This window comes from Oryctolagus cuniculus, chromosome 10, assembly GCF_051225735.1.
Source record: "Oryctolagus cuniculus isolate XC-2025 breed Fujian yellow rabbit chromosome 10, ASM5122573v1, whole genome shotgun sequence".
Lineage (NCBI taxonomy): Eukaryota > Metazoa > Chordata > Mammalia > Lagomorpha > Leporidae > Oryctolagus > Oryctolagus cuniculus.
The window spans coordinates 111,895,859-111,918,440 of NC_142876.1; the positions used below are offsets into that span (position 1 = coordinate 111,895,859).

The window sequence follows — 22,582 nt, forward strand, 5'->3', positions numbered from 1 at the left end:
CTCACTGTCCACTCTGCCTGTCAAAAAAAAAAAAAAAAAAAAGAGGTGGGGAAACCAGGAGCTGATGAAGCCAGGATTCCTTTCTCCTGAACAGGGGCAGTAGCTTTTTTAAAAGAAAAATATTTATTTATTTATCTGAAAGGCAGAGTTAGAGAGAGAGAGAGAGAGAGAGAGAGAGAGAAAGAGAGAGAGAGATTCATCCTCCATCTGCTGGTTTGCTCCTCCAAACACCCACAACAAACATGGCTTGGCTAGGCCAAAGCCAGGAGCCCGGAACTTGGTCTCCCATATGGGTGGCCCAAGTATTTAGGCCATCCTCTGCTGTTTTCACATGATAAGGAGCTGGAATGGAAGTGGAGTAGCTGGGACTCCAACCATGCCACCAGCCCTGTGATGGGTGTCTGTCCACAAGGCTTGAAGTGTCGAGTTCTTTCCTTCTACCATTAGAGGATACCCCCAAGAAGGCACTGTCTATGTTATTTATTTATTTATTTTTGAGTTTTGGGTTAAGATGTAGTATTTACACATTTTTAAAGAGCTACAATACAACTTTTTTTAAAAAAATTTTTTTATTTGAAAGACAGAGTTACAGAAAGAGAGAGAGCCAGAGATAGAGACAGAGAGAGAGAGAGAGAGAGAGAGAGAGAGAGGTCTTCTATCCACTGGTTCACTCTCCAAATAACCGCACCAGGAGCCAGGAGCTTCTTCTGGGTCTCCCACGTGGGTGCAGGCCACGGCAGAGAGCTGAAAGGGAAGTGAAGTAGCCGGGACTTGAACCAGAGCCCATACGGGAGTCCCTATGCCACAGCGCCGGCCCCTACAAGGCGATTTCTCAACACAGAGACTTAGCTTCGAATGCTCTTGCCTGGCCACCGGCCCTGCTGATCCCTCATTTTTTCCTGTGAAGAAGGCACTGTCTTAGAAGCAGGGTGAGCTCCTCCCAGACATCAGGTTGCTGGTGCCCTCATCTTAGCCTGGCCCCCAGAACACTCAGGAAAAAAAAAATGTCTGTTCTTGTTCAATGACTCGGGTCAAGGTGTTTTGTTACAATCCCAAAAAACTTAAGACAGCTGGAAACACCTTGATTTTTCCCTACTATTCCAAGGACAATTGTGGAGGATCTACCTTTCCTTCCATACCCAGACTCTGCATGTCAGCCCCACTGCCTTCTGGCCCCCAGGGTTTCTGACGGGAAATCTGACGATGGCCCTGGGGGAAATGATGGCGTTAGCCACCTTCCTCTCAGCTCTGTGATGAGAGTAACGCAGCTGGTGGTGTCTTGGGCAACAGAACATTCCGTCACAGTATCACGGTGCCAGAAAAGCTGTACCATCATTATGAGACCCATCATTCAGAGGTTAAAGGGAAAGGAATGGGTATCTTGAGCGTAGACATTTGGAGGTCTTCAAAAGCCAAAAGCTGGGAGCCGGCACTGTGGAGCAGAGGGTTAACCCATGGTCTGCAGTGCCTGCATCCCATATGGGCACCAGTTCGAATCCCAGCTGCTCCACTTCCCATCCAGCTCCCTGCTAATGCGCCTGGGAAATCAGCAGACAACGGCCCAAGTCTTTGGGCCTTTGCATCCACGTGAGAGATCTGGAGGAAGCTCCTGGCTCCTGGCTTTGGATCGGTGCAGCTCTGGCCATTGCCATCATTTGGGCAGTGAACCAGCAGATGGAAAATCAATCAATCTCTCTCTCTCTCTCTCTCTCTCTCTCTCTCCCTTCTCTCTCTGTCACTTTCCCTTTCCCTCTGTAACTCAGTCTTTCAAATAAAAAAGTTTCTTTTTAAAGGCCAAAGGTTATTATCACTTGTTTAAACTAGAAAAGACCATTGAGACATCCTACAGGTTTTAATTTCTCAACATCAATCAATATCACCAACCTAAGCAAAAAGCTCTTGGGGTCCTACTTGTACTGAGGTGGAGGAGTCTTGAGAAAACCCCTTTGGATTAACTGCAGCTGTGATTGGTCCATTCCTTGCCCCAACTTCGTAAGGATCCACCATCATAAATTACAAATACGTACAATTCCCTGGTTGGGCTGAGTTGGATCGATTTCATCCTGACTTCATAAGGTGCCACTACTGCTATGTAATTCCGAAAGCGTACATCCAGCTGGCCCGCCTAACCCAGGGAGCCAATTCTGGAGACCTGTGTGACCAACCTAGGGATCCTGCTTGTTGAACTTTTTCCTTCATCTCTTGCTTTGTTCATTTGTGTCTTGGTCCATTTTATTTATTCTTTCCCCCCATTTAGGTTGTTTTTTCCCATCTATTTATTTTTTGGCCACTTTGCTTTTTTGCCAGTTTTAGACTTCTTAGCAGGAGCATGTTTGCAGCTTTCCTCCTCCTGTTGTCAGTTATTTAGCGTCTCGCTGCTTTGCACTGTTGGCGAGGACAGTAGAGCTGGTGCTGTGTAGCGCTCACATCAGTAGCCAGTCCCCGTGGATCCGTGTGTGAGATTAGGGATCAGAGTCAGGGGAGCTGATTAGTTAGTGTTCGTTGACGGAGTAGAAAGAGTAGTTTGAGACAACTGGTGAGTAGAGGCCCCGGAGCGTCCATCACACTCTTGACAGGCCAACCTTCCTGGACACCATCGCCCGGGCCGGCTGCAGCCCAGTGAGGCTCGCCCGCCACCTTGAATGGGCAAGAGGTGGCCGTGAAGATCCTGGGGCGACACTGCAGCCCCTCTACTTGCAGGCAGTGAAGTGGGAAGTGGCCCTCCCGAGGAGCCTGCGGCGCGAGAACGTTACCCGGCTCCTGGAGGAGAGGTGCACGGCCAAGCACGCGCTCCTGGCCATGGAGCTGGTGGGCGGGGGCTCTCTGCGGCACCACAGCTTGGAGCAGGGTGGCCTGGGGGAGGCCGAGGCCAGGTCCCCACTCAGCAAGACCCTATCAGGCAGGGCAGGGGCTCCCGCCACGCACCGGGCGGCACACAGAGACCTGAAGCAGGACAGCCTGCTGCACTCACACAGGAAGGCCCAGCTGGCCGACTTAGGGCTACGCTGGCCAAGGGCAGACTGGTGAGAGGGTTTTGCGGGACCCAGGAGTGCTACACCCCGAAAGTCTTTCTCAAGCAGGACTATGATGTCTTTAAGGCTGACAGGCTGGAGGCTGGGGATGATCCTGTCTGCCATGCTGGCCACGCCGCCGACCCTCTGTGGGAGGAACACAGCCGAGCTGCAGGACAGTGTCCCGTGCAGGTGCTACGTGCTGCCGCGTCCGGCCAGGCCAGCCCTGAGGGAGCTCCTTGCTTGGCTGCCCACCATGGATGCCTGGGAGAGGCCCCGGCAGGGCACCCGAGGACCCTGTCAGGAACTTGCCAAGGAGAGTGAGGTCACCTTTGTGCGGCTCCTGGGTGTTCCCTGGGACCCAGAGACCAGACCCCAGTGCTGCCCGGCACTGGGGCAGAGTGGATGCCAGGCCCTCGCAGCCACAGCCCCATCCCTGTAGCTGGTCTCCCAGAGCGCTGAGAGCCACCCCCGGCCTTAGCCTCCCATGATAGCCTCGCTGTGCAGTTCTTCTGTACCCTCCAACTCCAGAAAGGTCTTGAGCAAGTCTTCCCCTCCCGCCTCCCAGCCCCTGCTGCTGCAGGGCCTCCAGGAGCCCCCCATGGAGTCCCCACACTTGACTCTCCCCTACCTGGCCAGCTGAAGGAGTTACAGGGCCCTAGTCCCAGCCCAGCCCCCAAACCAGTCCCTGTGGCCTCCCCACCGACCCCCAGTGCCAGGAGCGGTGGGGACCACACGGAGCCAGAAGCTGTTGCAGCGAGTGAGCCCCAGGAAGCTGGGGCCAGCCACTGCCCGGGAGGAGAGCCACGGCCGGCAGGGCCCAGCAGGAGGGTCCACAGGTTCCTCACACAGGCCTGCTGCATCCTGCCGGCCCCAGCACCCGGCCCTGGCGTCTGCCGCTGAAGTGTGGTCCCCTGCAGTCCCACCCGGGGAAGGTCAAGAGCAGGGCCCTCGAGCTGAGCTGCCTGAAGGTTTTCATCTTCTTGAGGCTTCTGCAAGTGCTCTCATGAAGAAAAGCCCTAACTGCACGCTGTACTGGGTCCCGTGTGACATGTGGGTCCCGGTGTGCACCCGGGCAAAGTTCGACTGAGTTCACTGGCACGTGGATCACCAAGGAGAAATGTTGTCCCGTGTCACCTGTGTGGGGATTCCAGAAAGGCGGACCTCACAGAAGCAGAGGTGACGGTTCCCAGGCTGCGCTAAGCCACCGCCTGCAGCACCGGCATCCCAACTGGACGCCCATGTGAGTCCCGGCTATTCCACTTCTGATCCAGCTCCTTGCTAATGGCTTGGGAAAAGCAGCGGAAGACGGCCCAAGTCCTTGGGCCCCTGAAACCATACAGGAGACCCAGATGAAGCTCCAGGCTCCTGGCTTCAGCATGGCCCAGCCCCGGCCCTTGTAGCTACTTAGGGAGTGAACCAGCAAATGGAAGACATCTCTCTGTCTCTCTCTGTCTCTCTCTCTCTGTCTCTCTCTCTCTCTCTCTCTCTCTCTCTTCTTTCTCTAACTCTTCCTTTCAAATATATAAAACAAATCTTTAAAAACACACTCCCAGTTACTGCCCGTCTCCGGCTGGGCCATGCTGTAGCTCTGCAGGTCCCGTAGTGCAGGCTCCTGCTCCTCCTTCCCACCAGCCAGGGTCTCGCGGTCCCAGCGAGGCTGACGCTGCTCAGTTCACCCACCGTTTCCATTCTGTGCCCTTCCTCAGGCACAGGAATCACAAAATGGCCATTGTCACGAGGAAAGGGAAATGCGACAGAAAAAGCTCAAAAGTGTCTCAGAATACGCAACCATTACATAATAAAATGAAAACCGGGGTGATGCATCTAAACAGAGACGGGCATTTCGTAAAGGGTCAAGCGTGCGACACATCAGAGATCTGATGTTGTTTGCTTGTACTTTGACAATCCTGACACCACGTCCTAGTTAGGAGCACGTTACTCACCAGCAGGAGTGACGACGACAAGCCCCGACACACAGATTCTGCAGAGAGATTAGTCTCTTACCTTCCCCTCCTCCTCTCCAGCTGGGGTTACAAATAAAAATAAGAAGCCATGTTCCAGGTAGGCAGTCAGGAGGGTTCCAAGAACATTCTGTATTTGGCCAAGATTAGGATTTAAGGCTTATCACAAAAAATGATCTATGAAAAAGAAAGAGACAATAAACAATGTTAACAATCCATCGTAGAAGAATGAAGTACAGGGCACACTGCAGGTGCCTGAAAATATTCGTTAACAAGCGTATGGAACCCAGATCTCGCCGCATTCATCCAAACAGACCTCCACGCGCAGCCCAGGCTTAGGCGCCACCCTGGTTCCCTCCTGGGCCGGGGATCTGATCCAGCCGCCATGGTTACTGCTTTTGAGAACGTGTTTAACTTGGAAGGCCGCGCTGCGCTTTAACTTCACATCTGGCTCGGGGACCGCCCGCTTAGGGAGTCCACGCACGCCTGCGGGTGTTTCCACAAGCTTCATTTGGGGAATTTGCTGCACTCTGGCCTCGAAACACGTGTATGGGAGATTTTTAACATGAGGGGCCCTGTGTGCATTGTTCTCCTTAAATAAATGTACGCAACTGTAAGAATTCGTGTCTCGGGGGTGCTGCTGTCCACAGCTGACTGGGCACATTCCCAGGGAGGAAGTAAGGTCAGCGAAACAGCTGCAACCGTGAATGCAAAGGGGGCCCATGGCCAGGGTGCAGAACCAGTGAGAGTCTGCTTCCGTAGGAACGTGACGCTGCAGAGGTCACCACTCACAGGCAGAAAACGCTAAAGGTCGTGACTCCCACGAGGTGCCTCTTACAGGCCCATGAAATTATAAATTTATGGCTAGCACCTCATAGATGCACAGCTATCAAATGTTTCGGCTGGAAACTTTTCCCTAAACTCTGCTTGGCTGCAAAGTTGGGGAATGCTCAGGTTAATGGTGCCGGAAGCTATGGGACCTTTTTCTTCCTAGACAGCAGTAACATCTGTTCCCGTCTCAGGCCTGCTCCTGCCTAGTTTTGTGACCACAGGTTCATCATGGACAACCTGGGGCTCAATCCCCTCATCTGAAACCAAACAATGACCCGGAAATTGGTTATTTTGTCCCTCCCCACTGCTGCCCAGAATGTAATTCCCAGGCAACTTAATGTATTTGGTTCCGATACTGCCATTCTTTTAGTCAAGGACCGCGAGGAAAGAACGGTCAGAAACAGCTCTCCCTAGTCAAGGCTGATGTTCAGGGTATAGAAAACAACTGGCAAACACAGCCCCCAGTGTCCGGGCACTGCCTCACTGTCATTAGATTTTTTTGTTTGTTTGTTTGTTTTTGACAGGCAGAGTTAGACAGTGGAGAGAAAGATAGAAAGGTCTTCCTTCCGTTGGTTCACCCCCCAAGTGGCTGCTGCAGTCGGCGCGCTGCACCAATCCGAAGCTAGGAGCCAGGTGCTTCCTCCTGGTCTCCCATGTGGGTGCAGGGCCCAAGCACTTGGGCCATCCTCCACTGCACTCCCGGGCCACAGCAGAGAGCTGGACTAGAAGAGGAGTAACCAGGACAGAACCAGTGCTAGATCTTCGTTTGTGATAGCCATAAAATACTTAATAGAGCTGACATAATAATTTTTATCTATATTAGAGTAAAATGGACAAATTAAGTTCTATAAAGATATGTCAAGATTACTGGAAAATGAAACTCTATTTTGGTGCAAAAAAAAGGAAATTCATAGTTTTTCATAATATACATCTTCCATGATCTTTCTGAAAGCCTCTCACATTATCAGTGTGTTTTTGTCTGTTTCTCTTTACATCTTCTTCTTTTTTTTTAAATTATTTGAAAGGCAGAGAGAGAGAGAGAGAGAGGACACCTTCCATCCACCACTGGGACCGGCTGGGCCAAAGCCAGGAGCCCAGAACTCATTGCAGGTCTCCCACGTGGGTGGCAGAGGCCCAGGCACTCCCGCCATCACCCGCTGCTCCCCAGGGTGCACACGAGCAGGAAGCTGGAACTGTGACGGAGCCAGGACTCACACCCAGCGACTCCCACATGGGAAGTGGGCATCGCTAGCAGCACCTTAACCACTACCCGAGTCCTTCTTCACCTCCCCTGAGCACAGGCCTAATCAAGGAGCTGGGGTAGCATCTGATGCAGACACTTACACCTGCTCTATTTTTATGGTGGCTTGTATCCTCTGGCAATATAAGGCGGCAGTTTTGGGCCTGAATTTTACCTTGTGTAATACTAAGATCCTGTTCCCTACACATACACACACATGCACACACACACGCACACGTGTGCACACACACACACTGCCTTGTTGCAGGCATATCTTTACCCATCTTTTTACTTCCAGCTTTTCGACTTTATTTGGTGATTCAGTCTGAAAAATCTTTTCCTGACGAGCGAGTTCTACTCACATTTGTCAGCATGACGTAAGTGCTGGTCCTAGTTCTGTCCTGGCTTGTACGCTTTCCTTTTCTTGGGTACTGTACTTCTATCACATTTTCACACCTTGGAAATCGAGGCGTGTCTTACCGTGGATGCTAAGTCACCGCCTGATTGTCTACATGGCGTTCTCCTGTATGATGACTAAAATGACAGCGATCCTATGACCGAGGCGATCAAACAGTCTTTACCTGGGCACACGCATGTGTGTGCTGTGTCCTCCTTAGTTCCTGGTGCAGTTCGCCTGTGGAGGAGGACCTGCACCCTGCTCTACTGGCCATCTGTAAGAACCTACATGCTGGGATCTTTGCCTCCTTCGGCCAACACGCACTGCTTCCTTCCGAGAACAGGCTTTGTCTCTCCCAATACCCAGCCCCTCTGTCACCCCCCAGTTTTAGTCCCCGGTACTATTTGTGCTTTACCTCTTCCTTCGCAAGGAGAACATGATCTGTCAGTACTAACGATGCGGCAATCCCCAAGTGTCGCCTGCTCCCTCCCAGGACAGAAACACAGACGTTGCGTGTCAGGCGTCTTCCTGTGTTTAACAAAACACCCACGACTGTAATGGCTTCAAGCAGTGAACCATCCTCATCTCCTGCAGGGGCTGCTGGTCTGGGCGAGCGGCCATGTGGGGGCTACGGAGTCCGCGGCGGGCTTGCTCCTGGGAGACCCCCCCCCCCCCGGGTCCAGGTCCATGTCAGCTGAGGCACAAAGCCCGGGTCTCCATCTCCCGGCTGGCCAGCCTGGGCTTGTCCACACGCAGGCTGCAGAACTTCCAGCAGCGAGAGAGGGCAAGTCCCCCTCCCGGGCACGTTTCAAGTCTCTGCTTGCACTGCTTCTCCTATTGTTCCATTGGCCAAATGAGCCCCCGGCCAAGGCCGGCGTCGGCGTGGGAGACGGGTTACGGAGAGTCCACTCCACGCTTCATTCCGTCCATCCTTCCCCTTCTTTGCTTTTGTTTTGGGTTTGTGCTCAGATGTACTCAGCATTCAGCCCTCTTCCGAGGGTTCCCATTACCTCTGGGTCAGAGTTCATCCTCTGGGGTGGCAGTGGCGGGAGGGAACCCTGCCTTCTGGTTTGCACTAAGGCACTGTCAGGACCAGCCGCAGCCCTGCCCTTCAGCTGTCTCTGAGTCGGACAGAGTCTGTGGCTCCAGCGGTGGGCAGGGCTGCGGCTCTGGGGCATGAGGGCTCTGTAGAGAAACAGAACCAATGGGAGACAGATACAGAGGTGACAGAGGACATTATGGGGGCTGGCTCACAGCACTGCGGAAGCCGAGAAATGCTACCACCTGCACCTGGAGAACCAGGAAAGCTGCCAGTGTCAGCAAGTCGCAGTCCAAGGGCCCGAGAACCAGGGCAGCCACGGATGCCACTCCCGGTCAAGTTCAAAGGCCTGAGGACACGGATATCCAAGGGCAGGAGAAGTTGCGCGGCCCAGGTGGAGAGGAGCAAACCTGCCCTTCCTCTGCCCTTCTGCTTCATCGGGACCTGTGACAGGCGGGTTCCGGCTCAGCAGCACCGGGAAGCGCGGGTCTTCTCTGCTCAGTCCAGCACCTCAGATCCTGACCTCCCCCCTCACCGAAGCTCCCTCATAGTCACGCCCAGAAACAACCCATCACCAGCCTTCTGGGCATCCTGCAGCCCGGTCAAGTTAACACATAAAATTGAGCGCCATGTCCGGGCTGTTCTTTTGATGGTCTCACTAGGTCCAGAAAGAACTTCCTCACAGCCAGTAACCGCTCAGACCTCCTGGAGGGGCTCCCACCTCTGCAGCACCGTGCTGCACGCCGTACTCCTGAGCCGGCCGGCTCCGTAGCTGCAGGAGCAGACACCACACCCGGGCTGTGTAACTTCCACCCAGCCCGGAGGTTATACCTCCCTGGCCCTGGATGTGCTTTGGTCCATGAGACATGAGCAGATGAGCAGCAGGCAGAGGCTGGAGAGGCCTCGCATGGTTACATCAACCATCGCCGCAGCTGCCATTTCCACGAGAACATTCCTGCTGAGTCCACTGGTCCAAGGAGCCTAAAGGCTTCCCAGCTCAGCGGGATCTGCAGCCTGAAGCAGCGCCGGCCGACGGGGTCCAGGCCGGAGGAACCCCAGCCAACCCTGCGGCAGCCAGGCACGGCGTTCTCCGCACTTGCCTTTTGAAGTGGTTTTTACACAGCGGCACTGCTGACACTGGGTACGGCCTCTCGGCTTGTGAATATCAGTGTCTGTGGCTAAATCATGCTTGGGGGGGCGGTGGCAAGATGGCACTTCCTGGTGGGGACCCTGCCCTCGCCAGCTCAGGCTGGGACTTCTCCACAGCCACGCGAGGAATTCCACCCACAAGTGGCCAGGAGCCACGTGAGCGCGTGGCCTTTTCGTGTTTCCCAAGTTCTCCTTTTCTTTCCCACTCCCAGACTTTGAAATCTCCTCAGTTTCCTCTTGGGTTGAGTGCAGAGCTGTGGATGCGGGAGTCCGTTAATACCTGTTATTTGAAAAAATTCACGAATGAAGGCATTAGGAGGTCGTCTTTTCTAAAAGTGACAAAGGGCCCCCGGGAATTAAAAGGTAAGCCATTTGTTCTATTTAAATACACATTAAATAAATGCATTTAGATACACCAAATGGCCTTTTGAACAAATCAGCAAAATTATATCTCACCACCATTTTAGTTTGATTGCATCTCATTTCAGATCCAGCGCTAATAATTCAAGACTGACACGTTTTACTGGGCTGCTGGGAGCCCTTGACCAAAGCAGAGGTAAAATGCCCAGAAGCCCCTTCTAGCCCTTCCAGGACTGCTGTTAAGGGAACCGGCTTGGCCTAAAAGAAACTTGTCCCTTACACTAATAAACTCGCTTAATCACTCGCAGAATTAAAACTGGACTCTTAGCTGCTGTACTTCTCACAACTTTTAATATGCTAATGTACATTGTACGGCTCTCAGAGGGGGAATTAGCATGCAGCGATTCCTAAGCCAATTTGGCCCTGGAGCCCTGAGAACTTTCTGAGCCGGGGACATTTGTATGATTCCTATCAGCCCGTGGAACGCAGCTGGAGAAACTCTGATCTTTTCCACTGACCTACAAGGCAATGAATCATTCTGTCAGTTGCACAGTTGTATTTAAAATCCCACCTTCCTGGTCCGACGCTGACTGCCCGGTGGTTGGTCACCCTTTTGATGGCTCCACACTCTTGTGGGCATCCAATGAGGCCAGGGGCAGGAAGCGGTGGGTGGTGGACAGCCACCAAGCAAGTCAGAAATCACCGCAGTGGAAACACTTCTTTGGCGGCACCGAGTCTCACAAGTCCATAAAAGAACCCGTGGGTATCTCGCTATTCACCCGCACACTGGGTCTTTGACCACCAGAACCTGGTAACGGGGCCCGCACTAATGGCCGTGTTCTGAATGGTTCCAAGAATGCTGGGTCTTGGCACTGGCTGCTGGGACTCTGCTCTCTTTAACCCTTCTTGGTGAGGAGCTGTTCTCACATCTCACAGCCTGATCAGCACGGAGGCTGCACGTATATTCACGTGGAGTGAAACAGGTGCAAAATGGCAGAAGTCAGGGTCACAGTGAATTCCCAGTAAACCCGAGGACCACTGAGCCAAGCATAGCCAACCACATAGCACCAGAATACATGAATACCGGGGAAGAAATGATACCAACGTGTCCCTTGGGCTGTTCCCAATTGCACCCCGCTTAATTTAGAGTTATACAAGACAAGCAAAAACAAAAGAAAAATGCCTCCAGCCCAAGTGGCCCTCCAGAGGCATGACCTTGTGCCCACATGGGCTGAGCGCCAAGACAGCTCCACGGAGGCCTGAGCGGTGAAATGTCCTCCATGGGGCAGGACACAGGCCTGTGTCTGCTGCGCTGCCTGCTCCCAGCGCACGGCCCTGCGATGGCGCACAGGAGGCACTCAGCTGTGGGCAGCGGCCCATCCTAAGCACCATGGTAGGTATTCTCACACCAGGAATCAGGCACCCACATGTGAAGCAGGATTCCCGTTCAAGCAATAAGGCATACGCATGTGACATACAGCAGCCTGGTTATAGGATCCTGTACCTTCAGAAGGCCTTGTCCAAGAGCAGGGCCAATGAGGGCAGCCCACCTTACAGTGTGCACCAAGCCCTATGAACGAGTCAGTGCTTAGCCAGTGAGAAAATACAGTGGGAGAGAAGAGCGCCTCCTGATAGTACACAACTCTGAAACACACACTGAGCAAGCAACGCTCAAGAGGGCACAAAGCAAAAACCAAACCAGCAACAGGACAGGCTCCCAAGTGGGGAGGCGTGGTCTGGACCACAGATGGACTCTCAGTGTCGGACAAGTATTCTGTTCTCCCAAAATGATAGGAATACGTTACTTACCCACAATTCGAGATGAAACTATAAAATGAGGCTAAACGATTCTAAAACTGAAGTCAAAAAATACCTAAAGATAGCTAGGAAACTTCTGAAACAGATCAGAAACTGCCCCGGGTGTGTGTTTATGCTGAGATAAAGCCGCAAGAATCGCAGCACAATGCTCCTGAGGCAGGAGCAACAGACTAACAGGAAGACGGCGCACACATGCACGGAAGAGCCATATTAAAAGAGGTTCAACTGCAGGAATGATAAGCAGTGGGAAAAAAAAAAAAAAAAAAAAAAAAAAAAAAAAAAAACACAATTTCTTGCCTAACAGAACAGCACAGGTGAAAAAGACCATGAACAGGTGTTGGCCAAGATGCAGGATGGCGAATACTCCCCAAGCCTACAGTGCAGGCCACCGGGGGAAGAGATGGCAATGGACGTGACACACACCTTCTGCCCAGGATATCCCGTTCCTGAGACTCTCTCAGAAAGCTGCACATGCCAGCGTCACGTCACAGTAATGGTTCGGGTTGCTAAAACAAATGGCCAGCTGTGAGACACAGCTGAGTGAGTTCTGGTTTCCTCTGCTCGGTTCCACGCAGGCCCCAGAAGTTACGATCCATGGTCATGGACATGAAGAGCCGTTGTAAGTGGTGGTGCCGTCACGCCAAGTTCCAGAGGCATTGTGGGTCCCTGTCGGGGGCGGCAGGTGCAGTGATCCAGGTGGGTGTGCTGCACAGGTTGGCTCCCCACAGCCAGCCCTGCCGAAAGGGTTTTGTTCCTGTCGCTGCCGCTGTCCTCTGTGTTCAGAGTGCGATTACCATGTGTATGAGTTCATTTTCTGTTGCTATAATTCAAAACCTGAGGCTAGATACTTGTAGAGAAAATCAGTTCACTGAGTTCAGAGTTTTGGAGGCTGAAAAACCCAGATGAGGCGGTCCCATCTGTTTGGCCTCTGATAAAGACCTCCAGGGCAGATGGCTTCTCCACAGTGGGCGTGCATGGAAGGGACCTTGTGTGGGACAGGAAGCCAGGGGCCAGGCCACGCTTTTGAGAACAACCTGCTCTCAGGCTTCCCAAGGGCAGCACGTGACCCAGCCGGCTCCCACCAGGCCCTCCCCGCAACGTCAACACGGCTGTGCTGAGGACCACGATTCAGGGGATAGCCTCAAACCACACCCAGCCAGAGCCCTGGGCTTCCATAGAACCTTGTTTTAAGCACTATCTTCAACAGAGAAAAACAGGTGGGACCTTAGTGGGCAAGAGAGGCCAAAATTTTGTCACAGAACACCTCGTGGAGAGCCAGGCCTGCTCTACGAGTTAACCTAGACAAAAGGTACGTGGGAGACTGCGGGGATAGTCCACAGCTTTTTGTGGCTGGAAATTCCTTCAAGTGAAAGGAGAGACACACATCCCAGAACGGGCGACCCCGCAGGAGATCACTGAGCCACGCTGATGGGACTCAGGGCTGAACACGCTGACGGCCTGAGGCTCTACCCCGTGTCTCTGCTTGGCCTCCGAATCTCAAAAGCCTCTTGTTGTAGGCCCCCATCCCTCCCCTGAAAGCCCCCCACCTTATGCTCTAACAATAGGTCTAATCATGTCTTGAGGCCCCTGTTTACTCAGGGAAGCTGAAGATGTAGTCACGCATGTGCACAGGGAAGCCGGAGCCCTGCACGGCAAGCCGCCACCCAGGCATGCGTGGAAGGAGAGATCTAAGAGCAGAACCGAGGAGATCAGATGCTGGAGGCCTCTCGGCAGTGAGGGATCCACTGGCCGAGGAAGCTGGCGCTGGAACCCCTCTTGCTAAACCGTACCACAAACAGCCTGGTTCCTAGCCACTCCGGTCAGACCTTGCCTCGCCTGGCTTTCTGCACACCAGCTTCCCCTACCTCATGCACAGATCTTTCCCCACGTCCCAAACCGGGGAGACAGATCTGAGTCACCTTCCTGTCTCGTTCGCTGCTCGATCATCTCAAAACACCCACGTCCCAGATCCATCTTCACACACATCGAACGGTGACCCCACCTCAATCAGTAACAACATGGGCTCCAGGTGGGCAACTGTTGCAATGTATAAAACACAGATTAGGATTACTACAGATTGGTAAACTTGAAATTGATCCTTGGGAAATTTCCAGAATGTATAACCAAAGGAATGGATAGGGAAAAAACCATGAAGCTCTCTACAGGTCAACATGAATCACCCTACAGTAAATAAATAAATGCATGCAAATAAGGCCAAACTAACCTTATTTTCTAAGCTACGTGACAGAAGTGATCATCAGCCCAACGAACCCTGATGTAGCAAAGTTGCTGACTGGGTTGCTAACTCCGTCCTCCTGGATCAGATCATGCGAGCGCAGACTTGAAGGTGGCGGTGTCTTGCTTTGCCTTGGCTGCCCTATCAAAGAACCACAAACTGGGCGGGGTGACTTAACAGAAACGGATGTCTCACAGCTCTGCAGGCTGAGCCCAAGGTCAAGGAGTGCGCAGGGATGGCTCCCTCTGAGGACAGTGACGGGGACCAGGTCTCCCTGGCTGGCATTCTTCCCAGCTGTGTGCCGGTCTCCAACTTCCCCTTTCTGTAGCACCACTACTCACAATGCTTCCATTTGGGCTCAATCGCAGCTGCACAACTCCAACGAGGGCTGAGGGCTTGGGGCTAGGGCTCAATGTCTGGATCTGGGGAGACACAAGCCAGCCCTCACCTGGGCAGGTCCTAGCAGGAGGCAAGACAGCCCCCTCTGGGAAGCAGAGCGTGATGGAGGCCACACAGAGCCCGTCTGGGGAGCGCATCAAGAGGCAGGGAGACAGCACAGGCGAGGGCGGCCAGGCGCTGGGCTGTGCCCTGCTGCCATGCCCCATGCACCATCCCGAGGCCTGGCCTCCTCCAGTGTAGGGTGAGGAGTGAATGAGAGCAGGAGCAAAAGGCATTATGCAAACCAGGAGGAGCCCCACGTGAGCCACTAATCGCAGGCGCCGCCCCCTGCTGGGTGGGATGCCGGGCACATCCAAGCCGTCCTGTCTTTTGCGGCTGTGTTGCTCGGGTCGGGGACATGGGGATTTACTAATTCACTGATCTCATTGAGTGCTCATTTATAAAACATCTTCAGGAGGTTTCCACCCGTTTCCTGTTCTTCACACGAGCTGAGGGAAGAGACACAGTCATCCGAGAGATTCTCCTCCTCCCCGCCCCCCACCAGCAGCCAGCGTGGTCCTCACAAACCCCTTTATTTCGCTCCATCTCCCCTTCCCGGCAGGCCAGTGAAGACGGCTTGCTCTGTTCTCCTGCAGGGTTGGGAATCTCGCCCTCGCCATGGCTGTCGCGGTTTCCGTCTTCAGATGGATGTAAACCTTCTGTCCTAACGTGGCCTCGCGGGCTTTCCCAGGTGTGCCCCTGGGATCGCAGTCCGCGTGAGATCCACCGTCACATCAGAAACGGAGAGGCCCCAAAGTCCAGAACGTCCAGGAAACGCTTCGTCTCTCTTGGCAACCGTATTGCATCAGCTCCCTCTTCCCCTGCACGTTCTGACCTTGCGCCCTGCTGGGCGGGCACAATCCCGCACCTGCAAACACAGTGCATCTTCCTTTCCACCTTCTGCTTAACGACAGCCAACTGCTACTCCTGCAACTAGCACGAGGTTTGTTCGATGGGCGGTGGCCTAAGAATTTCAGGGGCTAACCTCAGATGAGGAAGGAGTGCACGACTACCCGTCCCTAACAGCCAAGGCTGTGTATCAAAGAAGTCCCGACAAAGTGGCATCAGGATGACTTCCAGAAGCGACCAAGAAACCCGGCTGACGACCTTCCCTAACCTCCCCCGAAGGCCCTGTCTCCTTTAAGGGTCCTGCTCACTTGCAGATTGGGGAAAGCGCTGGTGAGACTGCAGAAGTCCACCTTGTGCCCAAGACTGCTGGCCTCTGGAACACACCTATTCCCTGGCAGCCACTCTGGTCTCCAGCATGGAGCGGTGTGGGCCTATTTTAACCATTAGCATTAACTGTGCGATTCACCAGGACCTTTACTGCCGCATCCTGATCCTGCAACAAGGGATGTGGAACGCAGCATTTCCCAAACGGCTCTAACTCAGGACTCCTTTCTCCAAACATCGCAAGGGCTGAAGATCCCACCTCCACAGGTGCTGGCATCCCGTCTCCACCAAAATCCAGCCTTCCTTGCAGCTAGGTGTGGCCAGAGGAAGGAGGTGTCCACATCTCATCTATGCCTGACCCACACAAACCTCTCACTGGCTGGCCAGGGGACCTTGGCAGGGACATCAGGGCCTCTGAAGGGACTTCCTGGAGGAGCTGAGCGCCTTCCTGAGGCTGGTGCCTCCGTGAAAGATTAAATGTCAGCTTGTGAACCACGCAATGTTGAGGCTTGTTTACCCCATGGCCTAAGTCTACGCTGCCTTTCTTCTCTGCTCCCTGAGATTCACCCTCCGGTCCCGACCTCGCCACTGAGATGACCCCTAGTCGGCGAGTTCTGAGTCACACCCTGGGGCTTCGTCCCATTGCTCAGCCTCTTTGCAAAACCGGACCCTCTCCACCATCTCTTCCTCCCCTCTGGGTATCTGCTACCACGGCCAGTCTCTTTCTATCGTCCTCAGGCAGGAGAGTATTCTCACGGTCTCTGCTTTCTCTCGCTGCTCCTTCTCCCCAGCTTTGTGAGCGCCTCCGTCCACCGTCTGTGTTGGTCCTGGCTTTCCTAACACAGCTTCACCTCTCATCTCACGGCTTCTAGCCTCCCATCCACGCAGCCATTCAGCGCCCCAGGATGATGGCAGCTTGTCAAATCTCAGTACCTCTCCTGGCCTTACACCTGTTCCCCACAACTTTATTTTCAAGTTGCTAAGGCATTTCTTCACTTAGAATCACAGGCCGAACAACAGAAGTGGCCATAGTAGTCCTTTGGGACCCTGTAAGTCCCTGCTGTCCATCAGCTTCCCTCCACAGAGGGGCCTTCTCTGATTGCCTCCGCTGTGGTATTGCTCCACCTGGCCCCTCGTCCTGTGTCGTCATTCTCCCAAGCACTGCTGCTGCTTGGGCACACAGTATAATCTCCTTTGCAGCTTCTCTGCCACTAGAACACAAGCTCCACAGGGCACAAGATTTCTTCTGCTGCTGTATCACTGGAACCTGGGCAGTGCTTGACGCAAAGTAGGCGTTCAATAAGACTTTGTAGAAGGAACTGAGGCCAAAGCTGCTTCTACTCCAAGTCAGGTAGTTCGTGAAGGGGTTCAGACTTCAGACAGGTGTTCTGCCTCCGTGTCAGGTTCCTTCCACTGCCCAATCATCCTACATCATCTCAGACTCACAAAGTCTAAAACAGGAGCTCCGCCTCGGGCCTATGTCCATCACTGATAGCTTTATTCTTCCAGGCTGCCTGGTTGAAGACTGATGACCCTGTAGCTGTCTTTGATCTCTACCCTCTTCTGTCATCCAGGTCTGATCTATGGGATGTCTTCTTTCTCTCTGAAAGACGCCTCCTTGCGCACCTTTGACTCTATCCCAACACTGCAGCATCAAGCTCCTAAATAAACTGCTGATTGTCCTGTTCCCCTTCTCAGTCAAATACAAAGCACTGTATGACCTCAAGGCATGAATTCCACAGACTATTTCTAGAAGGAGACCCAAGAAAGCAACCAGAATCCCTCTGGATATGAGGAGCTGGGAGCTTGTCGAATTGGAGTACACTCTTCATTGTATGCGCTTTTGAATGGCATGGATTTTTATCAGTTGTATTATTTATTTTGCAGTTTAAAAAGTTTTAAAATATTGCTTCACATCCACATTTATTTTACAGGATCTTTTTTTTTGGGGGGGGGGAAGAAGAATAAATCTCTCAAATCATCCAGGCTAAAGGTATAACCTGACCTCACTGTCAGGTAAGAAATGTAACAGCTGTAAGATGGAAAGGAGGACCTCTGGTAACAAGCTTGAGAAGAGGGCACTGGTTTGGCTGGGCCATTTATAGCCACCAAGAGCAATTTTTTTTTTTTTTTTTTTGACAGGCAGAGTGGACGGTGTGTGAGAGAGAGAGAGAGAGAGAGAAAGGTCTTCCTTTGCCGTTGGTTCACCCTCCAATGGCTGCCGCGGCCGGCGCACCGCGCTGATCCAAAGGCAGGAGCCAGGTGCTTCTCCTGGTCTCCCATGGGGTGCAGGGCCCAAGTACTTGGGTCATCCTCCACTGCACTCCCTGGCCACAGCAGAGAGCTGGCCTGGAAGAGGGGCAACCGGGACAGAATCTGGCACCCCGACCGGGACTACAACCCGGTGTGCCAGTGCCGCAAGGCAGAGGATTAGCCTAGTGAGCCGCGGTGCCGGCCAAGAGCAATTCTTACAGAGTGGTAAGTGCAGGGGCAGAGAGGGCATGGGTGGTCAGGAGACTCACCACACTGTGCACACATCATGTGCCTTAAATTTTGGCACTGAAGAGAAATGATGAGAGGAAGTCACTGCTTGAGCAGCCAAGGGAACTGGAAAGTGAGATTTTTTTAAGGTCAGGAAAATGTTTCTATTTCTGCAAGCAAATGAGAATTGGACTGATCCTCTGTCCCCTTGCCGAACGGTATCCTCCAAGGGACCACATCCTCTCGATGCACAGCTGTTGTCAGCACCGTCTAGCTGTTGCCGGCACAGTATTGATGCTCAGTAGAGAGCTGTTGAGTCACTAGAGGAATGAATAGATGGAGAGGGAGGCACTGCCCTTCCAATGCCAATGCCAATGCCAAGGGAGTCTGGTAATGGAAAAGGAACCCAGAGTTCAAGTGGGTGTTCGGGGAGAAACAGGGTCACACGTTTGCACTGGCGGGCCGTGTGCTTCGTCGCCACAACCTCTCTTATGCAATACAGTGTGAGGGTCTCTGCTTGCGCTGAGCTCTCGCAGGTGGAAGGAACTAGCTTGGGGCATGACAGCAACAGAGCACTCTGGGAGAGGAGCTGTGATGAGCAGCGGTGGGCAGGAGCATATTATGGGAAAGCAGAAGCTCCCGCTGATTCCTCACCAAAGCCCTTTGCTCTCAAACACAACTGCATTCAGCAGGTGGCCCCATCTAAGTCTGTTTTCTGCTGCTACAACAAGACAGCCTAGACTGGGCAATGATAAAGAAAAGAAATGTATTTCTCATGGTTTGGAGGCTGGGACGCCCAGGATCGAGGGCCTGCACCTGGTGAGGGCCTTCCTGCTGCTTCGTAGCAGGGCAGAGTGGCAGACAGGCAGGGTGAACTCAGGAGCGCACTCCTGGGATAACTAACGCCTCCCATTATCATCAAGGCATCCACGAGGGCAGTGCTCTCCCCAGCCTGTCACCTCTGAAGGGTCCCACTTCCCAACACTGTCACAGTGGCAATTAAATTCCAACATGAAGCTTTCGCAAGAGACATTGGAGCCATAGCAGCCCTCCTGGGTGCTGATCCCTGGGGATGCAGGATGAGTGGGACTGCTCTCTGACCGGGGGAAGCTCACCACCCGGCCAGGCAGGAGACCCTTTACCTCTGTAATGCAATGGGCCCAGGCTATCTCCTGGCAGCCGGGCTGAGCAGGAGGGCCGCAGGAATTCTGCTGGAGACCTGCTCCCCAAAGAAAGAAGAGGTGACGGTGGAGCTGGATGTGGGAGAAAATGGGAAGCTCCCTGACGATGCTCATTCATTTACTCTAAACAATTCATTGAACACCTACTATGTGTCAGGCACCATCCTAGACTCTGGAGACAGAGGGTGAGCAGACACAGTCCCTCCCAACACGTGCAACTTAAGAGAAGCACTTCTGCACATACAGCGCCATGAACCCATGCAACTCTAAACCTGGCCAAGGGCTATAAGGATGTGCAAGGTTTTATGAAAGGTGAGACAAATGAATCTACAGAGAGCACATGTGCCAAAGATCGCTAGCTATGTCATAACATCCTGCTCCCCCCCTTTTTTTTTTTTAAATTTTTTTGACAGGCAGAGTGGACAGTGAGAGAGAAAGAGACAGAGAGGAAGGTCTTCCTTTTCCATTGGTTCACCCCCCAGTGGCCGCTGCGCCGCGCTGATCTGAAGCCAGGAGCCAGGTGCTTCTCCTGGTCTCCCATGGGGTGCAGGGCCCAAGCACTTGGGCCATCCTCCACTGCACTCCCGGGCCACAGCAGAGAGCTGGCCTGGAAGAGGAGCAACCGGGACAGAATCCAGCGCCCCGACCGGGACCACAACCCGGTGTGCCAGTGCCGCAGGCAGAGGATTAGCCTATTGAGCTGTGGCACCGGCCTCCTGCTCCCCTTTTTCTTAATACAACAACACTGGTCACCCAAGAGAGACTCCATTTCCCAGCCCCACAGCTTTATAGCAAGGTTTGGCCATGTGACTCAGTTACAGGCAATGGTCTACTAGCAGGAGCAATGCGGGGGACCTACAGTGTGTCCCTAAAGGAAAGGGTCTGTCTGCTCCTTCCCCCTTCCCCCTGGCTGAAGGCAGTGGGGAGCCATCTTGGAGCATGTGGGCAAGGGTAAAATCCAGCGACAAGAACACACGGGGCGGACAAGAACAGGGAAGACGTCTGGGCCAATGACACCGGAGCCACCTGAGAAGGAGCCTGGAATGTTCCAGGTCCTGCAGTTGTGCAAGAGAAAGTCACCGCCCTCTGGGTTAGGAAACTCATTCGAATTCTCTGTTAGAGCAGCCAAGCTTATGTTACTTATCTCACACCTAAGATCACTGGGCATGGCTTAATTATGCAACAAACAATAGCCATCAGTCAGGCCTGAGTTAAGAAACTGTGTGGACTCTTATCTGAGGGATGGGCATTGGCACCTGCATCCCACACTGGAGTGCAAGTCCTGGCTCCACTCCAGGTAGTAGCTTCCTGCTCACGCACCCCCTGGGAGGCAGAGGGTGACGGCTGAAGCACTTGAGTCCCTGCCACAGGCATTTGGGGAGTGACCCAGAGAACTGAAGATCTCTCGCTTCCTTTCAAATACATAAAATAGAATAATAAATTAATTTAAAATTCTTTAAATCAGTTTTGAATATTCATATGCTTAGGGTTTGAGGGATTCATTTGCTGAGGAAAATGAAATAATCTTGAAATGTTCAGAGCAATCGGGCTTCCTGCAGGCTTCTCGACTTTTAAAGAATCCCTACCTACTGGATGAAGTTGAGTGCGGCCTCGAATACCCTCAGGATGGCTGGCTGAGCACGGCTGCATCACCAGGGAGGTGAGAACCGAGTGCCTTGGCAGACAGGTAACTCCATCCTCCACGCTTCCTGAGATGGATTCTCACAGGGAGGAGCCTCCAAAGGCCCATATCTTGCCTCACGACCGACTGTAGGAAGTAGAGACTGGCAGTAGGGGATGGCTTTCTGCCCCATATTCAGGATCTTTGGAGAAAGGAGTTCCCATTGAGTGACACATGCGCTGTCAGAAGAAAACGACTTGGTGCTCCTCTCTGGTTCATGAAAGCACCTTTACACCGCTAACTCTCCGATTTCATCCTCTTAATAACTTGCATGCAGAAGAGACCCATTACCACCTGCCTGTTCACTCCAGGCCACCAGGCCTCAGGGAGCAAAGCTGGGCCAGGACACCTGCTGCCCTGCCCCAGTCCCCCACCCCCCACCCCCGTCCTTGTCACACACCTGCTCAGCCTCGAGACCCCCCCCACTTCCCTCAGCATTCCCTCGCCATCTGTTCTCCTGGGGACCTGAGCTAGGCACACGTGTGGGCCTCCGAGACGTGGAAGGGAAACGTGTCAGGTATCTGCAGAGGGCAGCGAGAGGGGCTTCCCAGGTGAGCACCAGGAGACACACCAGCAACAAGGCTCTGAGCCCTTCAGACCAAAGCTGCCAGCAAGGAGGGAAAGCAGGGTGTGGTGGCTGCTACAAGTCCCACCTCCCACAGGGGCTCACGTTTGCCGAATCTGATCCTTCTCTCTCCCACACAAAGACGCATATACAGAGAGACACGTGCATCAGGCCTGCCAACCCATTTTTGGAAATCAAGGTCAAGTCCCCTAGTCCCACTTTCCGCTAAAGAATTCTCTTTGATGAAGAGCAATACTTCATTAATCACTTGGCAACTGGATATTTTAATAATTAACCCAAGTCACACAGTGACCAAGCCCAGGATGTAAATTATCGTCCGTCCGGACTCCACACCCTGGCTCTTGCCTTCATGTCCTACTTCCTCCTGATGCAAAGGAGAAAGGTGAAATGAAGCCGCCAAACAGGAAACGGGGTGGGGCGGGGCCGTGCCGGCAGGCGGAGGACACTCCTTAGACTCCTTAGCTTCCCACAGACTCTGGGAAACAGTAGAGGGATCAAAACGGGTGCAGAGCAAGGCAAGGCTGTGGAAATGGAGACAGCACTCACCTCAGTGCCTGTGCGTGAATACAAACGCTGGGAGGGTGCCTCACTGACGCGCAAACCTCCAACAGCCAAGGGGGCCCCCACTTTCCAAAATGGGATTCGCTGCTTCCAATGTGCTATACGCATCCATACAGGGCACACACATATGGAATCACACATATATTGATATATAAGGGTACTTTCAAAAGCTCTTGGAAAATGGAGCTGGGAGACGTTTATTTTGGTACAAAAATTGTGAAATTCGGGGCCGCTGCTATGGTATAGTAGCCTAAGTCTCTGCCTAATGTACTAGCATAACATGTGGGCGCCGGTTCGAGTCCCGGCTGCTCCTCTTCAGATCCAACTCTCTGCCAATGGCCTGGGAAAGCAGTGGAAGATGACCCAAGTCCTTGGGACCCTGCACCCACATGGGAGACCCAGAGAAGCTCCTGCACTGACATCATCTGAGCTCCAG

General features: G+C 53.2%; 1 protein-coding gene across 3 annotated transcripts in view; it reads right to left on the reverse strand.

Moving 5' to 3' along the window:
- Positions 1 to 583: 583 nt before the first annotated feature.
- Positions 584 to 22,582, reverse strand: part of LOC127492357 (uncharacterized) — a 112,053-nt gene continuing 90,054 nt past the window's right edge. For 2 of the 3 annotated variants that reach the window (XR_016214411.1, XR_016214412.1), the window contains exons 3-4: positions 5,019 to 5,152; positions 591 to 744 (exon numbers count right to left, since the gene is read on the reverse strand). The gene's annotated coding sequence lies outside the window, so the exon portion shown is untranslated. Of the gene's footprint in view, positions 745 to 5,018; positions 5,153 to 22,582 lie in introns of all 3 variants that reach the window. The other variant, XR_016214415.1, reaches the window with a different exon arrangement.